The sequence below is a fragment of the Tiliqua scincoides genome, chromosome 10, assembly GCF_035046505.1.
Source record: "Tiliqua scincoides isolate rTilSci1 chromosome 10, rTilSci1.hap2, whole genome shotgun sequence".
Taxonomy (NCBI): domain Eukaryota; kingdom Metazoa; phylum Chordata; class Lepidosauria; order Squamata; family Scincidae; genus Tiliqua; species Tiliqua scincoides.
The window spans coordinates 12,946,489-12,963,858 of NC_089830.1; positions in this window are offsets into that span (position 1 = coordinate 12,946,489).

Consider the following 17,370-nt stretch of genomic DNA (forward strand, 5'->3'; position numbering starts at 1 on the left):
GTGCTTTCCAGTTGGCAAACACAGCCTGGCACAGTGGCACATAAAGCCCTGGATGCCTTTTTTGCTGTGCTTGATGAAGACCCGCTGTAAAATGGCCTTGGTGGCAGCACCAACCACTTTGCCTTCCTCATTGACATCCCTGCTTTCAAGACCTGAATGGGTGAGAGAGAAGGCCAATCAATCAGAGATGCCTGCTGGACCTTTTTCTTCTTTTAACTACAAAGTCTGTTTTGTTCTCTTATTTGTTTGTGCCTATCTCCATGCACGGGAAATCCCCTTTTCTTTCCAACTTCCTCAGTCCATCCCAAGCCACCACTGCCCTTTCTGCTTTTTGTCCTCTCTATCTAACTGTGCCTTATGAGTGGGCAGAAAAAGACAGCTTCACGTAATTTTTATTTATTTTTTCAATAGATTTATATCCTGCCCTTCTCCAGAACAACAGGAAGTCCAGGGTGGGTCACAATCACAAATTAAAATTCCAGAAAAAAACAAATTATAATGAACTTAAAAATATATCAAAATACAATAAATAAATCATGAAGTTTAAACAACCCCCCCCCCCCAAGAAGGTCAACAGAAAAGCAAAACAAAATCAACAGATACCAAGGTACACAATAATTGTGCACTGTTTTTGTTCCCCTCCCCCTAAAAAATGTGTATTTGAATGTAAATTGTGATGAAAGAGAAGGGTTAAAAGGACTCAAAGCCTAGCAGTTAGTGACGGCCCTTGATCTCTTGCTGTCCACTCTATTCTTCCTATTGGTCCGTTTGGGATTAACTGGGAAAAAATGATAGCTTTCTCTGCCACCTAGGGAGCTGAGTCAGAAGGAGGCTACCTTGGGGACCCTCCCTCCTTGGTGAACAGAGAGCCCCAAAATCTAGTGGGTTCCTTTTCTTCTGGAAGTTAAAACAGTCATGTAATGAGATTATCAGAGACCAGTGATGAACCTGCTTCCTCCTGGATGAACTTAGACCACAAAATCCTTAAAAAATATAGGGAGTTTATGAAAGGGCAAAGCTGCACTCCTCACTTACACATGAAGTAGGCAGGAAAATCTTCTCCTCTTAGGAAGCTCCCATTAATATGAGCCAGGTGTCCTAGAGAGACAGTGGAATAAATAGGAAGTTACTCTTGGAAAACCAACCTGAATCAGTATTAGCTTATGAAGGAGTGCTCTGAAGTGGTTGTAAATTGCCATGAGACCTCTGGAGAGACCCATCTTGAAGGACAGCTTCAGTGCCCAGGGGATGCCTTTTGGGACTTCCTTCATGGTGTTGCCATCGACAATGGACGGAATGTTGATTCTTGGACTGTCAAGACAGCACCTAGGACTGCCAGAGATCTCCCTAGGTCAGTGTTTCTCAAACTGTGGGTCAGGACCCACTAGGTGAACCGAGAGCCAATTTCAGGTGGCTCCCCATATCATTTCAATATTTTGTTTTTACTATATTAGACTTGATGCTACCATTTGGGGAAATGTGACAAACTTGTACTTTTTACAGGCTAGAATGTAACACAGTAAATGGGACTTACTCCTGGATAAGCACGGGTAGGATTGCAGCCTATGACTGTGAAAACGTTTCCTGCTTATTGAATGCAAATCTTAGAGAACTTTTATAAAATGATGTATAGATGGTGTCTGACTCCAGGTAAACTGGGAAAAATGTATTAATATACCAAATAGATGTTGGAAGTGTACAAGACAAGAAGGAATGTTCTACCATATGTAGTGGACTTGTACAAAAGCAAAAATATATTGGACTTTGATACACCAGCAAATGCAGTTGACATTTAAGGTAAATTTACAGATGAAACAAGACACTATTTTGTTGGGAATATTGGATGATTCAATTCAGAAAGACTATGAAACTATGTTTTTATAGATGACAACTGCTGCAAGAATATCGTATGCCAAATACTGGAAAGTTCCAGAGATACCTGTAGTGGAAGAACACTGGCTAAACGTATTGAATTTGACAGAAATGGATAAACTTACAATACTTCTTAAAGATAAGCCAGTAAAAACTTTTATGGACAATTGGAAACCATTCATGGACTTCCTGCGCATTGAAGGGAGAATGGGTCAAATAATCTATGGATTTGATGAGTAGATAGGGGATTTAACTTTTATGGTTTTCTCATTTTTCTTTTTCTTTTGAAAATGCACATTTTAAATAAGTGTAGATTGTTTAAGATGTGATGACTAACTTTTTTGTATGATTTGTAGTAGTAGAACAAAAAAATGTAGTTTGAGATCTCCACACTTGCCACACAACTTGTAATATCTTTATTCTTTTTAATTTGTTTGTATTTGCATTTATTAAAATAAAGAAAGAAAGAAAGATTTTCCTGCTTGATGATGTCACTTCAGAACATCATTTCCGGTGTGTCCTGATAGATTCTCATTCTAAAAAGGAGGTCCTGGTGCGAGTAGTTTGAGAGTCACTTCCTTAGGAGGTTGTGAGCTGAGACCAGTGTTCTCCCTGTGGGGCACATGTACTGTACCGAGAGGCAATAAACAAGGGGCATCTTTTAAGCATCAGGACCCTGAAACATTTATCTCCCTATATTTACACGTGCTTGCAAACTGCAGCAGTTGGGCTCTTTGTAGGGTAATATGTAACTACAGTATCTGATTTTTGAATAGCCTCAGGGCTTGAGGAAATAGCTCAGCGGTTCTCAAACTCGCTGGGAGTCCAAGAACTGCTTGTAAGTGGCAGGGACTGAGAGAGGGGATGTGCCCCAGTGGCGCCGCAGTGGTAGTGGTGCCGCAGGCACCCAGAGGCTTGCCTACCTGAGGGGGTCTGCCAGCCTTGGAGAGGGTCCGAGAGGCCTGCAGCTCGCTCTGCGGGTCTCCCCCAAGCTTCATTTCACTCCGATCTGAAGATTGGAGTGACTTTTGGTTTACTGTGGCACTGCCGGGGCATCCATTACTAGGTCACTCCCCTTAAGGGGAAATGACCCGTTTTATGTTCCTACATAAAACCCACCAAACATCAGGTCACAACCAACCACTGGGTCCTGACCCACAGTTTGGGAACCACTTGTATAAACTATTCTTGTAGAGAAGCCCGTGGTGTCCTGTTCCTGGCACTGGGTTCTAGTTTCTGCACCAAGAGACCTGTTGAATCAAACGGACTTCTCTGTTCAGTCACCCAGATATCACAAGTTCTCGCACAACCAAATGCTGACCTAATGTTTTTTAAGCCAAAATACACTTTTGCCAAAATATAAACAAGCAAAAATAGTCTCCAACAATTAGGATGTTTTTCAGGGGTGCTCTGCAGTTTGGGAGGATCTGCCAGGTGAAAAAGAGGGGGTGTCTTTGAAACAGTCACACTGTTTATTGGATTAGAGAAACGGGTGGGGGCTGATGTTCAGCACTGAAGTGAGGGATGCTCCTTGACTTACCCACAAAGCAAGCTGCCACCTTGAATATTGCTGCCTCCTTCACACAAGGATGGAACACACAGCTCAGGGCAGCACCCCTAATGAGATCTGGGCTGTAGGTCTTGGTCTTGCAGAAAATAACAATGAGAACTGGCATCAGGCATATTTGTGCAAAGGGAACACTCTGTACTGATCCTACCACCCTTGGATCACAAATAAAGTAGTGAAACCCATGAAGTTGGATGTAGACTAAGCAGACCTGGGTTCAAATCCATGCTCATCTATGAATTTCACTAGAGGACTATGGGACAACGAACATCATACTACCTTATAGTGTGATGTGGAAATTCCCCATGGTATATGAGAAAATTTATACAGGTTGAGTCTTGGCATCCATGAGGGTTCTGAGAACCCCTGCGGATGCCAAAAATCATGCTAAATGAAATCCATTTAAAAAACAATGTCCCTTTTCTCAGTGGTTTAAAAACAGCTTCACTTAACATTGTGAGGGAGAGCAGAAGCAGAAAGCAGACAATCTCTCTCTCTCTCTCTCTCTCTCTCTCTCTCTCTCTCTCTCTCCAGGTGCTTAGAAAGGCCTCACTCCTAGGCAGTGACACTTCCCTTCACCTGAAGCACAGGGAAAGAATGCAAAGAGGGAGGCAATAATCACTTCCCTTTGTATTCTTTTCAGTGCTCCAGGGGGAAGGCAGGGGTTGCTTGCCTGGGAGTGAAGCCTCTCTAAGCCCTTGGAGAGAGATTACAATGGTAAGTGAGGCTATTGTTAAAGGATGTTTTTCCTTTAATTTAAAGGACCATTCTCATCACACTGAAATAAAATTGAAGGTGAAAAATCCTCAGCTAATGATATTATACCTGTATGAGTTTTGCTGAGATAAAGCTCAGTAAGATAAAGCTTTGTAAGTAGTTCTACTCTATTCTTGACGAACAGGTGGGATTTAAAGTGGTACCCTGGGAAGGCAGCAACAGAGACTTACCAAATGTTTGGCAACATGGTAGAGCACGAAGTGAAGGTCGTGGCTTTGGGATTTCACGTACCTCCTCACTCTTGGGACCAGCACTCTGAGATAGGCCATTGCTTCCTGCAGCACATGGAGTCAAAAAAGTTCATATCCTAAGGCAGGGGCCTCCAAACCCTGGCCCGGGGGCCATATGTGGCCCACGGAGAGCCTCTATCTGGCACACGACCAGCCTCTTGTTCCCTGAAAGCCTCTGGCCCACTTGGCGGAACATGACTGGAACAGTGCTCTGGTTGCGTCTGGAGGGTTGCTTCTGGTCTGAAGGGCCGGAGAGGTTGAATGAATGAGCCCATTCATTATTTATTCACTCATCTAAGTTCCATCTCTGATTTATTTATATAAATGTTATATTTAAATTTTTTTCCCGGCCCTCAATACCGAGCCAGATATTTGATGTGGCCCTCTGGCCAAAAAGTTTGGAGAACTCTGTCCTAAGGCGTCCTTTGCACTGGAGAAGAATTTTTCTCCTATGGAAGGCTTCTTATGGAAACCTCAGGAAACAATCCTAGCCAGGGGAAACACCAGCATACTGTCACACACACCAGCACACAGGCAGCCCCACCAGTGCAGAAGCCTGACAGGTGCTGCACTGACCCAAGCACAGCAGTACACCAGAAAGCCATGCCCCACCACCAACAGGTTGAAGAAAGTCCCTGGCCACAACCTCACCAGCAGAGAGGTTGAAAAAGGGGGGAGGGAAGCAAGGTGGGAAAGATAAAGTTAGATCCCAAAATCCCTTTCTGAGCTGTACATGCCCCCAGTGGCTCCAAAGCTGGCAACGTAGCTTATGTAGCTCATAGGAGTCCCATGGAATAGCTGGTATAGCCCTGCACAGGAGTCATGCCATGCGGGTAAGTCTTTCAGAGGTCTGTTACCCTGCACATGCCCGATCTTGTCTGATCTCGGAAGCTAAGCAGGCTCAGGCCTGGTTAGTACTTGGATGGGAGACCGCCTGGCAATACCGCCTGCTGTAAGCTTATACCATAGTCTTTCGAGACTGAAGGTGGCCAACCATCTCACCCCCCACACACACACACAGTTAACCTCTCCAACATGATGGCACATTGGAATCAGCAGACAAAGCGCACTCAGCCCTGAGCAATCAGCACAGCGGCCGCATAGCATCAGGCTGTAAGGTACCCTATGTCTACGTTTGCAGCAGGACCCTATCACCCCGAGTTGGGGCGCCTTCTCCCTGATGTGCCAGCAAGACACAAGGCCTGGAGAGGTTAATCAAAGAGCTATTTAGGACTGAAGCATGCTGGGCAAATGTCTAGATCTCCGTCTACCATTGTGTGATCCTTAGAGAAAGGTCGGAGTACAAATGTACGTACATAGGAAAACTAAAATATTCAAGCATTCAGCTAGCTAGCTTGCAAGAAAAGAGTAATACAGTGGAAACTGGTTATTTCTCAGATACTTTGAGTGGACTGGAAACAGGTTTGTTTCATGTCAGCTTTGAGCTGGAAAACATGCGCTAGATCTACAGGTGAAGCCTCATTATTCGCGTGAGTTCCATTCCAAGCACTTAAGTGAATGGCAAAAAAACATACTATAGCAAATCAATTTTTAAAAAAAATTAAAAAAAGTTTTTTGGCTCAGGTGATTTAAAAACAGCCTTGCTGATCTTTGTGATGTAAGATCATTAAGAAGACAATCCATCAATCAGTCCTCCAATTCACTCCGCCACTCCCTTCACCAATGCAAAGTGATCACCTTTCTTTCATGTGCTCAGGGGGAAGGGAGGGGTCACCTGGAGAGAGAAGGATTGATGGATTGTCAGCCAGCTGCCTCCCCTCTCATTAAGGAGGCTATTGTTAAAGAACTGTTCAGATTTTTAAACTGATTTTAAAGGCATGCATTTTCCCCCTTCTCCAGGGATCAGCACATTCCTTCTCATTTGCAGTGGCCATTCATGTTGAGTCAAATCCGTGTATAACAAGACTGGACCTGTATATTTTCTGATGTCAGAAAGCCAAGATATAACAATGGCAATGGCATTGCTAGATGGGTGCGGGCCACACTGCGTGACGTGCACGGGGAGTGATACCACTACTCACCCAAATTTTTAAAATCTTTGTATTTCCAAATAATACAATCATGTTATATATCAATCAAAGCATAATTTCATGTATGAAGTTCATGTAACTTCAATGAAACAAACCTTAAACTAGCTCTTTTCCATCAAAAGTTATAAAAAAAACAGCGGGGGTGGGGTGATGGTACAATGCCACTCAAAGCATTGCCCCCCCGTCGCATGGGAGGAGATCCATCACAGGGGTGATGCGCTGGCGTCCCGCACCGGGTGACACAAACCCTGGTGACGCCACTGCAGAGAGGGAAACAAATTAGTCAAGACAGGACCTGCAGGGGGAATGAAGCCGAAGACGGTGGTCAGTCTTGCGAAGCCAACATGTACAAGAAACCCTTGAGCAGGGCCAGCCCATTCATGAGGCCAGCTAACGCAGATTGGTGGGGCTGCCCATCTCTGCCTGCCTGCCTACCTCCACTGCTCCTCCTCCTCCTCCTTCCACTCCCTGCATTGGAAAGGGAAGAAGGGATAGAGAAGAGCAGAGGAAGAGAAAGCTGGAGGGCAGGAGAGAGTTGAACAAGAACATGGGGAAGGGGAGGAACAGAGACTGGCACATCATCAGTTAAAGGGGGACAATATTTGGCATGCTGCCTTAGGAAGTCTTGGGCCTGCCCTGCCTATCCTTAGCATCATCCTTCCCCCACGGGCACAGCAAGCAAGAGTTGAGCTACAACATGGGAGAATTTCCCAGAACAGTCAATGGCAGGTCACCCCCGGCAACAAGAGTCTTGGTCCCTGCTCTTGGAGGTGATTCCTCTCTCCTGCTAATGTAAGTCACGCAGGTGGCCACTCACCTCCACCACCTCACTCTTATCCTGGAGATGAACAAGAATGTTCACCATTTCAGAAATGGCTGCTTCTGTTGTATGTGGGAGCCACTGTTTCCCCTTCCGGCTCCGAAGCAACCACAAGTGCTTTATCACTAGGGCACGGACGCTTGCTTCCTCCTGCAAATAGGAAACAAATAGGAAGAGTCACCAGAGATTGATACTTGCCAGGTTTCTATTCTCATAAGAGCATAAGAAGAGCCCTGCTGGATCAGGCCAAAGGCCCATCTCGTCCAATTTCCTGTATTTCACAGGCCCACCAGATACCTCAGGAAGCACACAAGACTGCATGCTGGTGCCACTCCCTTGCACTTGGCATTCTGAGGTAGCCTGCTTCTAAAAGCAGGAGGTTGCACACACCAATCATGGTTTGTAACCTGTGATGGACTCTTCCTCCTTACATTTGTCCAATCCCTTTTTCAAGGTATCTAAGCCAGATGCCATCACCACATCCTGTGGTAAGGAGTTACAAAGAATAATTACAGTTACTGAGTGGGTGGGTAGATAAATAAATAAATACTTTCTTATATCTGTTCTAATTCTCCCAACACTAAATTACTGGTGACAATGTGCAACAGAGATGTTGTTTCTGGTTTTAGCCCTTCATTGTCTGTGGCTACAAGGATGAGGAGCCCATGTCTCTTCTCCTGAATTTAGCACACACACTCTTGATAGCGTGCCCAGTACCAAGGAACTCCATGGGTCACCTGTACAGTGTCTGACATGACAATCTAAAACACTCACATGGTCAACAAGAGCAGAGTAGGTTGCAGACAACATTCTGATGTAGCTGGTTTCTTCCTCCCCTGTGATAGAGGACAAGGTGCTCTCTAACACATCCAAAATTTTGGGGAGGGCTTCTGGCTCGCTCACACCCAGCTGATTGAAGAGAGCCAGCTGTATGCACCAGGGGCTCTTCATCTAAAACAAAAGAGGTGGCTCATTTAAATATATACAGTCAGTTCTTGTTATCCTCTAGGGTAGGTTCCTGGAAAATCGAGTGGATACCGTGTTAGCAGATACTGAATCATTGAGCCTGTGGGAAACATGGGGTTCGGTTCCAGGGAAACCTCTTCAACATATACTCTATGCACTTTATGAACCTGATGTCTATAGGGTTAGGTGATAGCGAAGGCTCATCAACATCTGATGCTTCCGCCTCTGTGCTGGCTGTCCCTTGACTAGTTCAAGGTTGCTGACCCAACAACAAGCCTCCTAGTTCAGCAGTGGGAAGGGGGTAGCTTCACCTGTCCTCGTCCTCAACCTGACTCTTGGCTCCTTACCTAGGCTTGCCCCAGAGCAGCCCTCAGGTACCCTTCCATGTGCCCAACCATTCTCCATGGGCCAATCCCAAAGTCCCTTTGGTATCCAAAACTGACCTAAAGTAGACAACTTTCTAAAAAACTGACTGGATGCAATTACGCCCATTCCTTCCATATACTGTTGGCCATATACTGTATACTGTCTCTTCCTCTCAGCCCTGCAGAGCACCAACACTGCCTTCTGCTCACGAGGAGGCCACTGTCTCTTCTCCTCCTCCTCATGCAACCTCTCTTGCCCCCACCTGCCTGCCTGCTCTTAGCTGCACTGCTCCCCATCCCAGTGCACCAGCACGATATTCACAGGTAATGAGAACAGAGTCAGATAACTAGAAGTAGGTAGCAATTCTGCCCCTCGAACATCAGCAAATGCACATATAAAGAGGAACTGAACTATCATGGGTGCAGCTTCTTTTATTACAGAGTTCCCACCACCTGATAGGTGCAGAGAGGAGTACACTCATCCCAGCAATCTTCTGTCAAAGTCCCTGTGGATATGCAAGAATGGAATCTGTGCATGTGCCGGCCAACTATCTGAGGAGTTACATTTTTATTATCCCTGTCTTTCGAGGATGACTTACCAAATCAGATTCAAAGATCAGGGAAGAAAGTCCTCTGAGGCTCAGCTTCCGAACCCCGAGTTTCCCATGATCCAGCCACTGAAGGAGAGAGTCTTTTGACATGATGTTTCCAAGCTCCTTCACACGGTTCAGGAGCAACTGAAAGCCCAAGAAGGACAACAGAAGCAAATTAATTGGGGTGAACACTTTGGTTCACCTTGTTGAGCTCTTTGCAGATGAGTGTTCATGGCTTTATCCACCACATACAGATGCAGAGGGCACAGCTATATCACTGGTTTAAATTTGGTGAAAAGCCATTTCCTCTCCTCAGAGCATCCTGGGAACTTTATTTCTGTGAGCGGAGCCAGAAAACTCTTGCATTGGCAGTGCCATCACAATTCTCAAGATTTGCTGGAAGGAACTGCATCAGTTGAACTGAACAGGAAATGGATAGAAGTTTAGAGCATAGAGTTGCCTGGACACACCCAGAAACATCGATCACAGTCTCTTCTGCAAGCTGAAGCAAAGACTCAAAGAGTGAATTCCAAGTCATTCACATGCCTTGTCTCCCTGACATTGAGGTCAGAGATTCAGGGCAAAGCCAGCCCAGAGGGTATAAAATTCACACACCCCTCTGTAAACACAAGTAGACTCTAACTGATCATTTGATGCCCTGTAATGGTGCCCATAATTTGTCATCCACATGCCAACCAATCTTTAGGACCATTGGTTTCCATAGCAGTTACATGGCCTAATCCAGTGGTTCCCAAACTTTTTTGACTGATGGCTCTCTTGATCTACTGGGCCATTGGCCATGGCTCTCCATTAAGGCTACAATCCTATGCAGGCAGGTTTTTCACAAAGATTCTGTGGCTTCCCTAGCTGGTTTTCATGGCTCCCTGGGAAGCCACAACTCACAGTTTGGGAACCACTGGCGTAATCCTATCCAGGGAAAGGCTGTAGAGTGCATCGCCACTAATGAAGCCTCTCAACTACTGCAGTACCCCTCACCTTGTGGTAGAGCATCACTGCTGTTTCATAGAGCCATGCATGCTCTTCAGCCCCAAAGATAAGCAGAAGGAACTGAATGATGCCAGGGACCAAGGAGTGTGAGCTGGAGAGGAGAATCCTGGAATAGGTAACAGGACCATGCAAAAAAAAGAAAGAAAAAGGAAAAGAGGCACTAAAGATGTCAGTGGAAGACAAATGATGCACATTCACATCCCACAACTTCAGCTATCTGACACTCTTTGAGAAACCCAGCAGTCTTCCTCCTACCTTACTAAGCTGGACAATCCCTCACTAAAAGATTGAGGACTGCTCAGCTGATCCCAGCACTCGGTTTCCTCTGTCACGATTCTCACGATGTTACAGAGAAGCTGGAGTGTTTTCAGCGGCTCTCTGCAAGCAAGATAAAAGAAGTAAGACCAGGAGGGTCACTGCCACAGATACACCAGGAGTGTGACTAAGGGTCCCACTTCTATAGAATCCAAGAGTTTCATTTAAGTCAGAAATGGAACAAGTTGCTGGCTCAGGAGTAATCTTCTTCTTATTTTGAGAGTGTGAGATTGTAAGGTCAATTTCCCAGATGAGCGCATGTCCAAGGGAACCCCGGCCTGGGTGCCAAATCCGAGATTCCAACAAATCTGTGCGCCCGGTGAGCAGACCTTACCGTTCAGCCTGGGCGCTGCATGTGGTCCTCCACGATCAGGAGACAGAGATGCTCTGGGCAGTCGCATGTGCCTGAATGTCCTGTCACGTGGCCTTCTGGGACGCCAGGCAGCAGATGTGACTGCCCAGAGCGTCCCCCAATCATGGAGGATTACACATGGCGCCTGGGTGAAACGGAAAGATGTAGTCCAAACAGGAACTGCTTTTCCTGTGTGTGGCGGTAGTGAGTTTGGCCACTGTGGTCCAAGAGGAAAAAAGGGCCACATGCTGGGCAAGTGGCGATGGCTGAGTTGTAGCCTCCATGCCTTGCAAGCACCGTGTTCCAGATTCAATACCTGGCATGGTCAATCCAAAAGCTAGCACCAAAACCCAAAAGATCTCTTGCAGAGACAACTTACCTCACATTGCTGCCGTCCTTCAAGGAGACCGAGATTTGCCCCAGCAATGTCAGAAGCAACTTTGGAAACTGCTCTCTCACCCTTCTTTTGTTGGCAGCAGCATAGAGAAAGCTCCTCATGGCTTGGGTGGCATGTTGCTAGGAGAAAAGGAAAAAGAGATGCCCGGTGCTCTTACAGCTTCTTCTTTGTCCTGGACCAGAATGTCATGCAGCAGAGGGTGAGATCCTGTGTGTATGCACCTGCTCATCTCTCTCAGCTGCAGGGGGAGTCCTCCACTGCAATCTGCCTGGTACCTGCCGGGGACTGGGCTCGTCCTCCACCCCCTTCCCCTCACTTCCTCACCAACCCAAACTCCAGCTGAGGCAGGGTTGGCCCAAACCTGACTGAGGGAGAAAAATACACCTTCCTGTTCATGAACTCAGCTGGGCAGAAGGTTTCCTGCACAATCCCCAGTGATAGGAATGGATCCTGCCTCTTTTTCTTTCACAGCCTCCACTCATTTCACTAGGACTTGAAGAAAAGGGCATCCCCATGGGGTCAGATGGGTTTGTCTCTCACTCAGCCACAGTTCAAAAATCTCTCACCTGCAGTGAGCACTTCATATTGTCTCTTGGCAGGTCTCCCATATTGGAGTTTGCAACAAAGTGGTACTCTTGTAGCTGTACCAGCGGGGAGGTCATAAGGCTAGGCAGATAATGGTAGTGGGATAAGGTGTTCTCTCTATCTTTTCTATCTTCTGGTAAAGCATACCTAGAGGACAATCCTCAGGCTTTACTTCCTTCCTGCTCTCTCTCCCCCTTCCCCTCAAAAGGCCATGGAGCTAGACAGACTAGCTATGGGATTCTCTCAAACTCACATGCATGTTTCTTAAATTAACTGATGTCTGAGTCTTGAACTCAAGTCTCATACAAAGCTGCCGATCTCGGCTTTCCTGCAAAATGCATCTTTTGGGGTTTGGTCTCTGCCAACAACCCAGCATTGGATGGAGAGCTACATTGCAAAGATGTCAGCAACAGCAGAGATTTTCAACCCTTTTCATTTCACGGTACACTGACAAGGTGCTCAAATTGTCAAGGCGTACCATCAGTTTTTGGACAATTAACAAGGCACATTGCACTACAGGTGCGGGGCTTGCACACCCCAACGGCCCTACTGATAAATGACCCTCTCCCAAACTCCTGCAGCACCCCTGTGAACCACTGGCAGCACACCAATGTGCCATGGCACACTGGTTGAAAATCCCTGTGCTAGAGTATACCAGATCAAGAGCAGTCCCTCCAACAGAAATCAGTTCTCTCTTTCCTTCCTGACAAAAGGAGAGCACATCATGCACGAGGGACAGTCATTCACACTTGTGGTTCAAACCCTGAAATCATATTCTGGATTGTTGTGGATATTAACATTCATTGATATTGAAGAAGTTGATATTCTCCAGGGTGAATTTTGGTGTGTAGATTTTGCCCTCAGTACCAACTCCCGTGGCTTCTCTCTCCTTGCATGGAGCTGCAGGATATACTCATACGCTACCGGGAGAAGGGAATCGTGACACAGTTCCACAGCACAGCTCTTACCACACTTGTCTGCTCTTCTGGCTTTCCCCGCATCTCATACAGCAGGGCTTCAAGGAGCAGGGTTGTATCGGCACAGGCAAACACCACCGGCCAGTGCTCCTGACAAGCGCTGTGAATTGAAAAACAGACAGTTAGGTCCCTTGGACCAGGCGTGGCAACATCTGCCTACCTTACTGATGGCCCCCTCCAACCTGGAGTCAGCCTTGGTGCCGCCCTATGTAGCATGCTCTTTGGCAAACTACAAGCCCCAGGATTCCTTACTTTCTTCTGGCATTCCTACATGTCAGATGTACCCACAGGGAGCAGTAACTCAGCAAGAAGAACTGTAATAATCATGAACACTGGAATCCCAGAGAGAGTGCAAAACTGCCTGATACCATCTCACTTAGCATTGCCTATTCTGACTGGCGATGGTTCTTCAGCATTTCCGAGAGGGGTCAAATCCACTTTCCAGCCCTACCAGCAGATGCCAGGGATTGAACCCAAGTCATTCTATGTACAAAGCGCGTGCCCTATCACTGAGCTAGGGGCTTTCCCATACATGATGCAGAACATATGGCAGTCAATGAGTTATGCCTGCACAGTGAATCCAACTTTACAGATTAATAGTGATGCCAAATGGGCACACTGTTAGTTCGGATTTTTGGAGCGGCAAACAACAGACAGGAGAATTCAAGGACTTCTGACAAAAGTAAACCTTTACTCGTTTGCAAACGGGACCCCCACACACACAGGTGGAGGATCCCAAAAAACTACAATGATGCAGGTTTTATAGGGTATTCTAGATAGGGGAGGGGTACAAGAGCACACAAAGAGAGGAGAACATCCATGGGAAAATTAACAGACCAACAGGCAAAAGAACAACATTTGGCATTTGTTATCAGTTCAGGATGTTGATTTGAGAAGGGCAGTTTGACGCGCATAGACACTTTGTTTACAGACCTATCCGTTGCAGAGGATCTGGTGCTCTATCAACATCCCTTTTACCCTAACCCTTTCATCCTTATTTGTTTCTTGCCATTGTTTATGGCTATCTGTTCATCCTTGGGGCCCATACTGCAGCCAGCTTGTTTTCTGAGAAGGATATTAGATGCTGGCTGGTATCATTCTTGGACAAGGGTCAGAGAGGGGCTTTTAGTCAGAGCATTTGGGCCTTGTGGGTATTTCAATATTGTGAGCTGGGCATTTTGGGGACAATAGGGAATCTTTTTGATGGAGTAGCTGGACTGATAGGGCAATTTTTACATCAACTTACTGATCAGGACCAGGAATTTTTCCTGACATCACTTCCGGTGGGTCCCAGACATTGTCATTCTAAAAAGTGGGTCCCAGTGTAAACATGAGAGAACCACTGCCTTAATTCAAAACAGGCCAATGAGACATCTGGGGGGGGGGGGGTTGACACCCTAGTGACCAAAATTCTGGAAAGCGTGGCTTTTAGGAATAATGCCATCATGTTAGGAATAATACCATCATGAGACCATTTGATGCAGAATTTCATCTATTGCTTGTGGGGAACTATTCACTGCATTAATTTTCTGGCCATTATTACTACTCACTTCATGTCATGACTATTACTATCTCTCAGTCTCACCTACCTCACAGGGTTGTTGTGAGGACAAAATAAAGGGAGGAACCACACACACCATCCTGAGCTGCTTAGAGGAAGGGTGGTATAAAAATGTGAAAGAATTAATATAATTAATTAATAATTAAATAATTATGTTGCATGAGGAGACAAAAATTTATGGGCCCCAGTTGTCAAGTGACCTAGCTACACCACTGTATATATTTGAGGATCTGGAGGCCAGTATGTAACTCATAAGCATGTATCCATGTAATGCTATTTTGGGGGGGTTTCTGTTTAAGCATTAAAAATAAAATAAAATAAAATGGCTGTACAGGTCTCCAGTGCCCACAGAACTGCCACTAAATCTCAGCCAGGCACAGAAGCATGCGCATACATAATGAGCCTATGGGTGCAATCCTAACCCCTTATGTCAGTGCTTTCCAGCACTAAGGGCCATGCAGCTCCAAGGTAAGGGAACAAACATTCCCTTACTTTGAAGAGGCCTCCATGAGTGACACCCAACTGCAGGTTGCAGCACATGTTCCATTGGCACCGCTATGCCAGTGCTGGAAAGTACTGACATAAGAGGTGAGGATTGCACCCTATGTCCGTGTTTCTCAACCAATGCTATGTGTACCACCAGCGATACTTGAGGTTGTGTCTGATGGTACTTGTGGGACCCCCAGGCATCTGCTTCTGGCAGCAAGACAAATGAACTGATGTGACCAACTTCAGTAGGAGGCTTGGCTCCGTGAGCAGCAGGCTTTTCACCTACTCTAAAAAGCCCTCCTGTTCACCCTGAGCCTCTTCCTGATTGGTGTTTGTCATGTGGCATCTGGCCTCTCAACCCAGAAGTAACTGGCAATCACTTCTGCTGGTACTTCCAATAGGTGGATCATGCAAAGTGGTACAGTGTGGGATGAACATTGAGAAACGCTGGTCTATGTGCATACAAGGCTACAATTCCTGGCTCCTAATACAAATCAAGTTTGAAATATTAGGAAACTAAACCATGAACTAGATGTGACCCGACACCCGTAGAGATGCTCCAGAACAGAGTATTCTTCATTCTGGTAGGCAGGCAGAGAGGGTGGTGGGGAACCCTGCTTTAAGTTTGTCCTGGGTGCAGAGACATGATACTTAGGGCCCAATCCTATCCAACTTTCCAGTACTGGTGCAGCCGTGCAAACAGGGCATGCGCTGCATGCTGTGGTGAGGACGCAGTCACAAAGGCCTCCTCAAGGTATGGGAACATTTGTTCCCTTACCTTGGGGCTGCATTGTGGCTACACCAGTGCTGGAAAGTTGAATAGGATTGGGCCCTTAGGCACTACTGTAAGCCCCATAGATCCCCAATGGGCCATCCAAGGCAGTACAAGCTGAAATCCCCTATAGCTGCTATGGGTGGTTTTTTATAAATACTAACAGAGAGGGAGAAATGCTTTAAATAAATAGATACCTGAAAGGATGCTGGAGGAGAAAGTTCACCACTTGGACCACGTTCTCACTTGCAAGCACGCCAAAACCTAAGAAGGGCATGTTGCTTTCACCCCTCCTTTCCGTTTTACACTTTTCAAAGAAGTGTTCCAGCAATGTCTCAACCTGTCAGGAAAGCAAAGGGACACTGCTAAGGTACCCAGAAGCAAAATGTCTCAGAGGCTGTTGCCGTCCTAGGCAGGGCAACATCCATGAGGCCAGGTGAGATGAATTCCTCAGGTAGCAGACTGGTGGACGGGGGAGGGTGACCAGATGTCATAACGGCAAAAAGAGGATCAGGCACCCCCAAATGTAGGAATTCCAAGAAAAATGTAGGACATGACACAATAAAAGCTATGAACATTCATGTATTGATTTCATGTGGTTAATTTAAACACTTAGGGCACAATCCTCCGACGCATCCTCGGCATCACCTGGCAGGACAAAGTTCCAAACACAGTCCTGGAACGTGCTGGAATCCCTAGCATGTATGCACTGCTGAAACAGAGACGCCTGCGTTGGTTTGGTCATGTCGTGAGAATGGATGATGGCCGGATCCCAAAGGATCTCCTCTATGGAGAACTCGTGCAAGGAAAGCGCCCTACAGGTAGACCACAGCTGCGATACAAGGACATCTGCAAGAGGGATCTGAAGGCCTTAGGGATGGACCTCAACAAGTGGGAAACCCTGGCCTCTGAGCGGCCCGCTTGGAGGCAGGCTGTGCAGCATGGCCTTTCCCAGTTTGAAGAGACACTTTGCCAACAGTCTGAGGCTAAGAGGCAAAGAAGGAAGGCCCATAGCCAGGGAGACAGACCAGGGACAGACTGCACTTGCTCCCGGTGTGGAAGGGATTGTCACTCCCGGATTGGCCTTTTCAGCCACACTAGACGCTGTGCCAGAACCACCTTTCAGAGCGCGATACCATAGTCTTTCGAGACTGAAGGTTGCCAATACAAATAGGGCACAATCATAAAACAATATTACTTCTTAAATTCAAAACTATAATACTTATAATTTATTATATATAACATTAATTACAAGACAGTTCTGTGCTGCCTGTAGGGGCCCACTCACAGGGAAAAGGAGGACATTAAAGTTCTTTTCCAGGACACGAGGTTAAAAAGAGTATATGTCCTGGAAAAAGAAGATACCTGGTCACCCTGTGGGGGGGGGGAACCCAACTCCATTTGTTGGTTTCTGCCCACCGATCTGCTGCCCAAGGCAATTGCTAAAAAAACCTTTACTAAACCTTTTTTCTCCTCCCAATGCCTGGATTTGAAAACAAAGAAGGAGATGGAGTGAGAAGAGGAACAAGAAGAGCAGTCCTCTCTCCTTCATGCCAAACTCCCTCTCCATCTCTCTCTTCCCTATGAGAGAAGAGTGTGTGACTGCATTTAGGGAAACATTCAGGGAAATGTTATGGATCTGTACTTTCAACAGGATACTATGTAAATGCTTT